The sequence below is a fragment of the Empidonax traillii genome, unplaced genomic scaffold, assembly GCF_003031625.1.
Source record: "Empidonax traillii isolate 1590-97213 ecotype Southwest subspecies unplaced genomic scaffold, ASM303162v1 scaffold10:size5872457, whole genome shotgun sequence".
In the NCBI taxonomy this organism is placed as follows: Eukaryota; Metazoa; Chordata; class Aves; order Passeriformes; family Tyrannidae; genus Empidonax; species Empidonax traillii.
In genome coordinates this window covers 16,748-29,196 of record NW_020955203.1, presented here as the reverse complement: position 1 = coordinate 29,196, position 12,449 = coordinate 16,748, and the positions used below count along the sequence as shown (strand labels likewise).

The 12,449-nt window shown below is 48.0% G+C and overlaps 1 pseudogene; it reads right to left on the bottom strand.

Annotated features, from left to right (window-relative positions):
* Nucleotides 1–670: 670 nt before the first annotated feature.
* LOC114058108 lies at nt 671–9,103 on the bottom strand (annotated as a pseudogene).
* Between the last annotated feature and the right edge of the window lie 3,346 nt (nt 9,104–12,449).

The following is a 12,449-nucleotide window of genomic DNA, read 5'->3' as shown; positions in this document are numbered from 1 at the left end:
CAAAGCCGGTGGCAGTGGGACAGCAGCTGCCAAGAGCTTGCAGCAGCTGCTGGAGTTCGAGCAGTGTCAAAACCTGAGCCAGGGCAGAGGAAGGCCAGGGCAGTTCTTGTGCTGCTCAGAGGCTGGGGGAGGGTTGCGTGACAACTGGGTCCCAGAGTGCCTGATTGCTGGTAACAAAATTAAAAGCGGTTCTCAGGATAGAAACAATTTTTTGTGGATCTTGAGGGGAAAATAGAATCCCCTTGCCTGTTGTGTGCTACATATTTACCCACTTCCTGCGCTGCTCAGGAGGATGAGCAGGAGACTTCCCCGGGGAGCCCTCACCACTGCCCTTCCTCCCAGTGCAGCCCATGGACCTCGTGGGCAAAGCAAGGCAGGGCAGTGCTGCAGCTCTGCTCCCTCCCCATCCCAGCTGCTCCACAGGGACTCAGCACCACCTCAGAAGACTCCAAGGGCAGAGACGATGCTCCTGGCAGGAGCCAGGGTCCTGCCCCGATCCCATCCCTGCTGCAGCTGCTTGAGAGCTCTCAGCCCCAGGTGAACTCACCTTGGTCAGACCCACCTGCTGCTCTTACCCTCCCAGCTCAGCTCCTGTTGCCAGAGCAGGTGGAAAGGGACAGGTGGTAACACCACTCCTGGAGCCTTTGAAAATGCAGACAAACACCAGTGATATGCTCAGATCTTTATTAGGTGGAGGAAGGGGTATAAAGAAATTAAAATCCTAGAACATTCACCGCACTGGTGCAGGACAGGAAGGACCAGGAGTTGCCTCCAGGGTCTTTGTTTTAAAAAAAGTGGGGAAGGACAGATGAAGTTTCCATCCAGTAGCTCTGGCTTTCCTGGGAGGGTGGCTCAGGGCAAAAAGAGGTACAAGACACAGCTTATACTTTTATTTAAGAAACTGCTACATAGTTTTTGCCTCTAATGATGCAAAGGAGGTTCCAGGAGCCATCCGGTCTCTTGACAGAGAAAAACAACAACAAAAAAACCCCTAAATAAACAAAAAAAACCCCAAAACAAAAACTGAAAAACAAAACCAAACCAAACCAAACCAAAAAAACAAAAACAAAAACAAAACCCCCACAAACAAAAAAGAAAACCCTGTCCTTTTTTTTTAATTATTATTATTATTATCAAAAAATTGAAAAATTCAAAGGTGATGCTGCAGCTCAAGGCCACAGTGACGAAACAGCCCATGACAGTTTGTCTTGCACAGCAGGAGGGAGGGAGGAGATGAAAGAAAGGGGAAGGCCAATAAAAAAATTCTTTTTCTCTCTCTTTTATTTTCCCCCTCTTTAAATTAACAGCTATACTGGGGGCTGGGGATGGATACAAAACCAACAGGACACATCTTGATTTGGTTTTTTTGAAGGGCAGGTCTCCTTATTTGCCTGAATTTAGAACTGCATTAAATAAATGGGCTCCCCCTCCAAAAAATAAAAGGCCCAGTTTATCTTTTGTCTGACAGAGTTAAAAAACCCACAGAGCTTAAAAAAAAAAAAACACTAAAAAAACAAGGAAGGAAGGATGCCCTGGTGCAGATGGAAAATGAATAATTAGTTTTCCTACAAAGAAAATAAAACAGGCTTCGAGATGCAGAAAACCACATTTAGGCTCTATTACATTTACAAATACATACATAAATATATTACATACAACAGCAACTCAAAGAGGAAGCAGGCGAGTCACACAGAGGATGGCTGGCTGGCTGCAGTTCTCCCCGCACAGACGTTTGGCTGAGCAGTTACTTCTCCTAATAATTCCAGGAATGGGCTTCGGCTTTTGTTTTCCTTTTTCTCTTTTGTTTTCTTTTTGTTTGTTTGTTTGTTTTTTTCTTTTTCCTCCTCTCCTTTCGTTCTCTCTCCCTTCCCCCATTTCGGATTTAGTTTGTCCAGTATGGAGAAGTGCCATAGGCGGTTTTGGTAGCCTGAGACTTTTGCTGCATGGTGCTGGGTTGGTTGCGTTGGCCGGATCCACCCTAGAGATGGGAAGCAAAGGAGACACCGTCATCAGCTGCCACAGCCCCACAGCTCCCAGGAATGACAGGCCCACCCAAGGGTCAGCAGGGACAGCCCTGACAGCCACCAACACAGATATGCTCCCCCTGAAAGGGATCTGTTCCTGCCCTGCAACATCTCTGCATCCTGCAATCCAGGATGAATGGCCACAGGGGACAACAAGCAGGAGCTTGGGAATGCACCATCCCACTGCCTCCCACCCAAGATAGGGTCAAGCACAAGGAAAGTGAGGAGCAGGATGGGAGCAGCAAAGGAGCTCTCCCAAGGTGATCAGAGGCGGCGCACCAGACAAGAATGTCACACGTTTGTAGTGCGAAATCATGTCCTATTTCTGGACTCCCAAGGTTGAACACTCTGTTCTTCCAGGGAATATTTAGACTGAGGAAAGGAAACAAGTGTGCAGGTGAAATCAAATTGGAGCTGACATGTAACCTACACGGGGATGTTTCATTTTCCCCCAGAATCACAGTCCAAGAGCTCATGTTCTGCTCTCCTGTCGCAGGCAGGGCACAGCAGCGCCTGCCTTGGCTTCACCCCTCAGCCATCTCTCCAGGCCCCACATTAGGATGGGCTCTACACAGTCACAGCCTGGCTGAGGCTGACAGGGACCTCTGGAGGTAGCTTGTCTGACCTCCGTGCTCAAGAAGGATCACCTAGAGCCTGCTGCCCAGCACTGTGTCCAGACAGCTCCAAGGATGAAGACTCCAAACCTTCCTGGGCAACCTGCACCAGTGCTCGGTCACCATTCCAGTAAAAACATGTTCCCTGATGTTCAGAGAGAACATCCCGGTTTGTGCCCCGGTTTGTGCCCACTGCCTCTGTTCCTGTCACTGGGCACCAGTGGGAAGAGCCTGGCTCCATTCCTCTTTACACCCTCCCTTTGGGTGTTTCTGTTACATTGATGAGATCCCCTCTCAGTGCTTTCCAGGCTGAAAACTGTCCCAGACTTTCCTCACAGGAGACATGATCCAGTCCCTTCATCATCCTTATGGGTTCTTCATTGTACTCTCTCCGGTGTGTTCACCTCTCCCATAGTGGGAAGCCAAGAACTGGACACAGAGCTGCAGCTGTGGCCTCACCAGGGCTGAGCTGAGGGCAAGGATCAGTTCTCTGAACTGAGGAACAGTTGGCAATGCTGTGCCTGGTGCAGCTCAGGATCCCATTGTCCTTTTTTGCTGCAAGGGCACTTTGCTGGCTCATGGTCACCTTGGTGCCCACCAGGACCCCCAGGGCTTTCTCTGCTGAGCTGCATTCCAGCTGGGTGATCCCTCATATATGTTGGTGCATGGGGCTGTTTCTTGCCAGGGGCAGGACTTGGCATTTCCCTTTGCTGAACTTTGCTGGCCAACAGCATCAAGTCTGTCAGTCTGTAGTCACTGCCAAGGCCCTTTCCCAGTGAGCAAAGCAAACACCAGAATAAAACAACCCCCCCCCAACAAGACCCTGCAGGGATGGGGGAAGCAATGCCTTTGGGCAGCTGCAGAGGCAGAAGGGGCTGACTCACCTGCCCATCCTGCTGAAGGTGGTGATGCAGCATCTGGGAATGAGGCTGCTGATGCGCAGGGAGGATATGGAGAAACGGGGCTGGAGCATAGCCTGGGGCAGCACCAGGATTCAGGGGCCCAGTGGATCCGAGCGCAGAGGGCAGGCTGAAGGGAGGCGGAGTGCCAGTATGGAATCCCTGCTTGTCAAACGTCTGCACGGGAGGCAAGGGGCACAGTGTCACACTGGTGGGAGCAGCCCCAGCCAGACAAGAAACAGAGTGGCCCAAACACACATCACCCGAACCTTTCACCTACCCCATGAGCAAGTCAGGTCACACTGAATACCTGCCAGCATGCCTGAGGATGAGTTTCAGCTCCTGTTCTCACCCATATAGCTGCACTAATGGTTCTGACATTTTTATTTCACAGCCATTGTGTTCCTTTATTCCCTGACCTCTTTTCATTCAGAGGGACATAGGATGGCAGCAGCTGCCTAATCAGTTCTTCTCACACTGACTGGGCTCAGCCTGGAACTACTTGACCTGCCCAGGGAAGCCCAACAAAATGCAAAAACTTGCAGTAATATCTTTCTCTTGCTGGCCCTAACTCTTGCTTGACCCCTAACTCTAAGCATGTGGCTGACAGCTGGCTTGCTACCTGTAAGTATGGATCACAGCCAGACACCAATTCCCCTGCTGAGGGTGCAGGGAGGAGCAAACAGGAGCTGGACATAAGCCCACTGCTCAGCTTGTCAGGCACCTTCTGCTTTGCCTGGGAAGTCGCACGCTGAGCAACGGCCTCCAGGGACTGTGGGACAGGGATTCCTGGGCATAGGGATGGGCACTACTGCTTGGTCCCTCTGGTGAAAAGCAAGAGGCCTCCTGACTCTCCTGCCTTGGGAACTATTTTGACTAAAAATCCTATCACCCATCACATTTCATTTGCACCCAGGACACTGCTGGCACGGGGTAGCTTGGGCAGCATGTGGCACAGTGAGCCTCTGCCAGCAGCTGCTCTCAGGAGCTGACACAGCAGGAACAGTGGGACAGAGGACCAGTCCAGCAGCAACCAGAGCCAGCATTACAGAAGCCATGGCCTGCTGACACTGGGACTGGCCAGCCTGGGAACAGAAGGGGAGTCACAGGCCTGGCCTTGTGCCATGGGGGAGGAGGGTCCAGCATTGCTCACCTGAGTCTTGTTATAGACTGAGCCGCTGATATCAGGCACACCCGTGTTACTTGAGGTCACAGAAACACCTGAAAAACAAAAATGCCACCGAGAATGAGAACGCCACCCAGCACCCAGCAAGACCCCATGCTTTGCTCCCAGTGCCTCCAGCAGCCTCAGCAGCCCTGCTGCTGCCGCTGGCCAACCTGGCAGGGTTCTCCAGGATCTCAGACCCACAGCAACCCCACATGGGAAAAGAAAAAAGGGCTCAGTTCCTCGTTCCCACTGCAAAGCAGGAAGCCAGCCCACTGGGATAAATCACCCAGTCCATAACGTGGCAGTTACACTTGGATTCCAGTGCACTTCACCAGGCAGCAGCAGGTTGCACTGCACATTTAAGCTCACAAAAAGCCAGATTTCCCCTAGGATCAGAGGTCCATTTGGCTCTTCTGCAGCATTCAAGAGCTTCCCAGTGGTGCCCTGAGCAATGAGACACAGCCTCTCCAACATATCTGAGCCCTTGTCTTTTCACATCCTGCAGAAGAGTGAGGCCTGCAATGCTACCCTGCCCTGACACCAGGGACATCACTGACTCAGACTGGCTTCCACCTGGACTGTTTGGCAGCACAACAGGCTCAGAAACACTCACCAGCAAGGTGGCTCTCAAACCAGACACTTATTCACAGTTTTATAAGGACTGTTCTGATCATTTTACTTGGATCAGGATAAAACCAGTGGTTCCTTTGGCTGATGACTCAGAGGACTGGACTCATATGTGCACTCCTTAGCAACACAGGTTACTTCAAGCCTGTAACCCTCCTCCAAACATTGTTGGGTTTTGGATTGCTTCTCCACCAAGGAAAGCATGATCATCTGGTGTTTCAAATGCACAGCAAAGCTTGGTATTTGCTTAAGCCCAAGGATGAACTAGTTAGTGCTAAGCAGTTCGGTACACACTTCGCAGGTCTAACCAGCATGTGCAGAATAAAGCTTTCGTATGAGCTGTGTAAATTCTTCAGCCTTTACGGTCACAGAGAAAACATTTCCAGGCATGACACAACGTGAATTACAGGGTGTACAGAGAGCAGCTTGACAGCCTAGAGATGTGTGAGGTGCCCTGCTCGTCCATAACACACGGGTGTCTCAGGGGCCTACCAAGAAACTTAAAATCTAGCCATCACTTGTCAGAGGACCATTTCAGCAGCAGCATCCAACTGCTCCGGTTTCATAAACATGGCACTGCTGAAGGACCACTATGTTTGTCAGCAAAGAAAACTTTGGCAGGGGAAACATCTCACCATCTCTCTCATGTATAAAACTGTGGACAAAGCTGCACATCAGCCACACAAACCCTTTATGCAGAGTTCAGCAGTGAGGTTTAGAAGGAACACCTGGGCCATTAGAGAAGCATTTTGAATACGGGAGATGGAGAAACAGCTTGGATCGTGACCCCGTTTAACGCTGGCTGCTGTGCTCGCTCCACAGCACTGGGAGTTTGCCCTACTACACCGCACTCCGGAGCAGACTCGTGTGTTACCTTTCCCAGGTCCAGTGCCAGCAGATTTGTTTTGTGCTTGAGATGACCCACTGTAGCCTCCTTTGCTGTAATCTCCAGCTGCCGTTCCCTGCGTTAAGTCATCGTAGCCTGCCGGTGTGTACAAGACAAGGTGTTACGGGGCGCAAGCAGCGCTGCGGGCACGCGGGCAGCGCAGCGGGGAGCCCTTACCTGCGCCGTAGCCGTGCTGTCCGTACCCACTCGCCTGCTGGAAGGGAGTCGACGCTGTGTTCAGGTTGACTCCGTGCTGCTTGGCAGACGCTGGAGGGACCTGGACAAAGGGAGGGAACAAAAGGCGCCGTGAAGTGGGGAACACAAGCTCCCTCTGCCATCTAGCGGGGAAGGCACCTCTGCCTCACGAGAGAAATTCAGTCTGGAGTTGGGAGGGCTGGCACGGCACTCACACTTCCAGCAATAAGTTGCTGTAGTGGAACTGTGCAAGCTCCAGGATTTTTGCTAGAGTGACTGCAGTGCAGCCCTCCCTCAGAACAGGCCGCATATTTCTGTCATATGCTCCACGAAACCAGCAAATTCTTATACCCACAAACCCAGGAAGAAAAAACACAAAATCAAACTAATCATCAGTTCCTGCCCGAGGCTGTTTCATAAAACACTGGCCTGCAGGGCCCTAAGTAGACTCATCTACCCTTTTGCCTGGAGCAGCACCTCTTTCCAAATAACCTTCTTCCTCCTGCGACTTCCAGCCCTGCCTTCTCACTTAATGGGGTCTCCTCCATCCTTAAAAGGATCTCCAGGCACTCTCAGCTCACTGACTCAGCTTTGGGTCTCCCTTGACTCTCCAGAGACTAGTAAGGGCTTTCAGGAATACGTAGTCCATGAGCTGCAGCTGTCAGCTATTTAGAGAAAACTGTCAGCTATTTGAGAGAGTTCTGGCCTTTTAAACTTCTTCTTTTCTCCTGGAAGGGACTACATCTGTTTCCTCATATTGCATGTTTTTGGAGATCCTTTGCAGACTGGGGAAGTTGACTCTATTCCATTTTCATGAGACTCCACTGTGGGGTCCTCAGTACGAGAAAGCCAGGGACCTGCCAGAGCAGATCCAGAGGAGGGCAGGAAGATGATCATAGGGATCAGCACCTCTCCTATGAGGACAGGCTGAGAGTTGGGGTTGTTCAGCTTGGAGGAGAGAAGGCCCTGGGGAGACCTTACTGTGACCTTTCAGTACATCACAGTGGCTTATAGGAAAGATGGAAAAAACATTCAGCCAGGCTCTGTAGAGACCAGACAAGGGGCAGAGGTTTTAAACTGAAAGCTGGTAGATCTGGATGGAGCTTCGATCAATTTGGTCTAGTGAAAGGTGTCCCTGCCCATGGCAGAGATGTCGGAACAACATGGTCTTTGATGATCTCTTCCAACCCAAACCATTCTATAATCCCAAGATGTAGAATGTTTGGGTTGGAGAAAGCCAGACCCAGAGAGGCAGGCAGGGAGGGTTACAATTTAGGCTGTCACACTTACAAACATGGTTGGCCCATATTGGAATGCACTGGGAACACCGGGCACACCAGCATAGTAAGGGAGCCCGGTGTAGCTGTACCCCGGGGGCAGGGTGGGGTTGAGGAAGGGCTGCTGAGTCGTGTGGTGAGTCTGTGTCTGGTTCTGCTGTGGCTGGGCCAGCGTGGTGGCCGGAGCAGGAGAGGCGGAATCCCCACGTCCAAATTTTGTTACATCACCTGCGAAAGAACGAACTGATCAGAAAGGCTATCAGTGACACTCCAAAGATGGAGAATTCAATGGATTAAAATCCTCTGAATGCAAGCAGACAACTACAGAAGAGAGCATACCCTACACCTGAAAGCCTGCAGTTGTTCATGGTAAGCCCTCTCCCAGTCTTTGTTCTTGACAGCCACAGGAATATTGCCTGTTCAGGGCACAAGAACTCCGTGCCATGAATAATCCATTGATAAAATGGAGATACCGATACTCACCTATCTCACATGGTCTGAGCAGATTCATTACTATCAGATCATTGCAATTAAATATGCTAAAAGCAGAAGTATGGTAAATAAAGCCGAAGAGCCAATGGTTGTTGGGTTAAAGTGTCACTCTTCTGGAGGTTAAAAAGATTAGCTAAGCTTCATGGGCTGAAAGCAAGTTAGGATTTACAGGCAGTGATGGGTATATTTTTGCCAATGTCTGTTTATTTGTCAAGCATGACTAGTTAAGATGTCCAGTTCCTCACACCACCAAAGTTCTGAAGACAGTAGCTGAAGGCCAGGAAAGCAAGGCTTGCATCGTGGGCCACCTTATTGGAGAAGTAGGAAGGGAAATTCAATTATTAACCCAAAAGCAGCCTCCTGAGAGAAGGGATTATGAAGCAGAAAACTCCCAAACACCTGCATGTTCTGGCAGCCTACAGAGCAGCAAGCTCAGGGTTTTGTTTTTAAGGTGGTGACATACATCAGTCACATCTACCTCATCCCAAACAAGTTTTTCTTTTTGAAGGTTACCAGGAAGTATGACAACACTTAATACCATCACTATAGGAACTACAGCACCCCTGGCTACAGTTTCAAGCTGTAATCAGATGGCAGTGGATGAAAACCATTGCTGAAAACCTTGGATAGCGTTAACGTCATCTTTGCACAATGATGACTAAAGAGAAAGAGCAGGAATGAAGAAGAGCTTCTTCAACCACATGCTTACAGAAGAGAAGAACAATTCCTCTTCCAGCAGCAGCAGGATAACCTGCACTTAGAAACCACAGCATCTTGCTTATCCAACCTCGTCTTTCAATAGCACTCACCTGAGTACGGGTTGTTAGCAAGGCTCCCATCTCTGCCTGTCAAGGTTGCAGGAGCAGGGAATGTAATTCCGTAGTAATCCTTGGAAAGAGACAACATCATTCATTAACAGTTGAAACTGTAATAGAGCTAAACAGCTCTTATCATCGCCATATTATATGCAGAAGAAAATTCCGAAAGCAAGAACTAAAAGAAGTTTGGGTGCAATTTAACCTTATGCCCTGCAGCAGAGATGAAAATTTACCTGGATCCTCAAGTTAAAAATGAACTTACTTTACAGACATTTAAAATATTACATACAAATATTTCATTTCTTAATAGTAAGTTAAAGGCAATAACTAAACAATTTCCCTCCCAGCTGTCATCTTCCAGTGAGGCTGTGCCTGGAACAGAACCAGGGCCAAAGTCACAACATGGAGGTATGCAGACTAAAGGTTTTGTCCCCGTACCATGCCCTGTTTAAAAAAGTGGAAATGTCAGCCAGTGAAACAGCAAAAATATTAAGAAAAAAAAAAAAAAAGGAGAAAAATAGTTACTATTGGATGACTGGAAAATTTATTTAAACTACATTACAGGAGACCTTAGGTCAGTAGTCTCCAAAGTGGGGCACGCATGACAATCCATTGGGATGCAAGAAGAAAATGGGTTTGGTACGTTCATAAATTAAAACTTACAGAATTTTAAAATAGTGGTTTATTTAACCTTTCTCTCCTCCTTTTTTAATTTTTATTTTTATGTCTGTTTTATAACATACATGTTAGTTCAGGAATATATGTATACAGTGTAATTCAGAAATAAAAATACACTCTGAGTGCTAACAAATTTTTTACTGATGGGGGTACATGATAAGAAAGGTGGAGACATCTGTCTTGGATCAGTCTTCTAGGTCCTCTACAGGAAAATAAACACTCCTCACCCTAGAAGGCTTGCACTCTGAGATGATAGGACATGACAGCAAAATCAAAGCAGCATTTGGACTTCAGCTTGAGAGAAAAAGCAACAAATTTCCCCTGCTCTCTCTGGTTGAACGCCACCTGTGGGCCTGGTACTCTACTGTTTCTCCTCCTAATTTTCCTGTTTTACTCCTCATCACCTACAATCTATCTAGAGTTAATCCTTTAACCAGTAACATCCATTTCCACACATTCTCAAACACTTGAAAAGTATCCTCATTTGTCGTACCCCTCTCTGCAAATTCCGTGGCACCTCAAATGCTTTCTGAGTTGACACCACCTTGGTGCACTTCTGTGCATCACTCCCCTGTGTTCTGCACCCAGTCCTCTATGACTGAACATGAAATATTCTGGCAAAGTTTTACTATTGGTTCTTTCTGTAACTTGAAATGGTGCCATTATTTCATAATCCTTTCCTTCCCAAGTAATTCCCCTTTATCAACTCCTGCATGAATCACTCGACAGAACACAACCAAGTTCACATTAAAAGTCTTAGCAAGTTATTCAAAAGCAGCACTCCTATCATCTCCTGATGAAAATGTCACAAAAAGAAGATTTAGAGGAGAGACATCAACAATTCAGTGGGTATGAACTGGAACTGACACACTAGGAGTTTCTCCTATATAAACTGGACAAAATATAATTAAATCCAGGAGAACAGAGTGTAAGGATTGCAAGTATTCCCACTCTGCCTCCGGCAGAAGAAAACCACATCAGTGCTGAATATCCCTACCCCCCACACCTGTGCATACACACATTCAAACCAAACAGCCATTAGAAAGTACGACTGCAAGGCAGTTATCTTTGCAGTTCATGCCTGCCCAAAAGAAAGTATTAGAAGAGACACTGCTCTCCACACCACAGATATCTCCTGACCTACAGAAGGCACACAGGAGAAGCTGCTTGAAGTCAAGCAGCTGAAATACCAGAAATAGGCTCAAAAAGTGGGACAAAAAAGGATGGAAAAAGAGTAAGTGATGAGACATAATAGATTTAAGCTCCATCAAGCAGCTCACTGGGTACCACACACACCAGCTGAGGCATCTGTAAAATCTCTGCAACAGATGAGCAGAGAAGATAGCGTAGAGAAGATGCTGTAACACAGAACAAAAGGACCCAAACAACAAAAAAATCCACAGCGAGAATTTACAGCATCAACATGCACACTGTACATTTAGAAAAGAACCTCAGGAGAAACTCCCATTCTTACTGTACCAGCAGCCATCAGGTTATCTTGCTGCTGGAAGTTGTCCAGGAAGCAGGGATGACTTCCACTTGGAACTTTGCCGGCTTTCACTTTCTAGGTGTAAGTGGACTGGCACGTGAAATACAAACATTCCTGCCTACTCCTGCCCCCCACAAACATCATTTTCACAACAAATTCAAAACACTACAAAAACCACCACCAAAATCTATAAAACACAACTACTGCATGAATAGCTGATGAAAAATCCTTTGTGATATATATACATTTATTTCTAAAAATGAACACACCCAAGATAAGCAACTCAGGGTGCAGGGGTATGAGAGATACCCCCCAAAATATTCTGCAAGGTATTTGCAGAGGGAGCAAACACAGAGGAAATAAAAAATATTAATACGTATCTATTAAAAAAAATTAAAGAATACTGGGAGAGTAACAATATTTGTCAATAAGAAATACAGGAAAAAATTCATTAACATGCAAAACAAGCATTACATAAAAATAATATCAGAGCATAAAATAGAAAAAAAAATAGCTGCTGGCAGGCAGAGAAATTTTAAAATAAAATCCAAAAGACAGCACACAAAACAGATGAGAAGGAAACCCTGAAACACATCCCAAGCATAGCCACCCAGAAAACTTTTTGTGCCACACTTTCATCTCCAGTTGCACCTTAACAGGACAGACAGGAGCTCCATGAGAGGAGCCCTGGGAAAGAAACAGTTCCACTTCCCACAGAGGGCCATCTCCTGGTCACACTGAACAAGCACAACCGAAGCCTTCAGGAGAAAGCAAACAGAAAGCAAAAATGAAAATAAAGGAAGGGAAATTCTGCCTAGATGATGGTGATGATGAAAGGAAAGCCAGGGCACCACATAAAGACACACACTGGCAGCACCCTAAGTACTGCAAGCACGACCACCGAGCCAGACCAGGCTCCTGCACAGCCCCCACGACTCCACCATGGATGTACTTGGATTTCAACAGCCCTGCCTGCGGAATGGCACCCTGGCGTTCCTGCTCCTGCTCATGGCTCTCACCTCCGGTCTCGCCTGCCAACACCTGCAGACGCTTGATAACACCTTGGCTTGGGATGGACTCCGACTCCTCCATGACATGGCTCCCAACTCCACACACACCTGTCAACTCCACAACCAGCCCTTCTTCCCCGACACCCTCCGACACACCAACCTCAACCCGCAACAAGCCGCCGCCGCCGCCCTCCGCATCCTCCAACACCTCTTCCACACCCTCAGCACCAACAGCACCTCTCAGCACTGGCACACCCAGCCACGCCACCGCC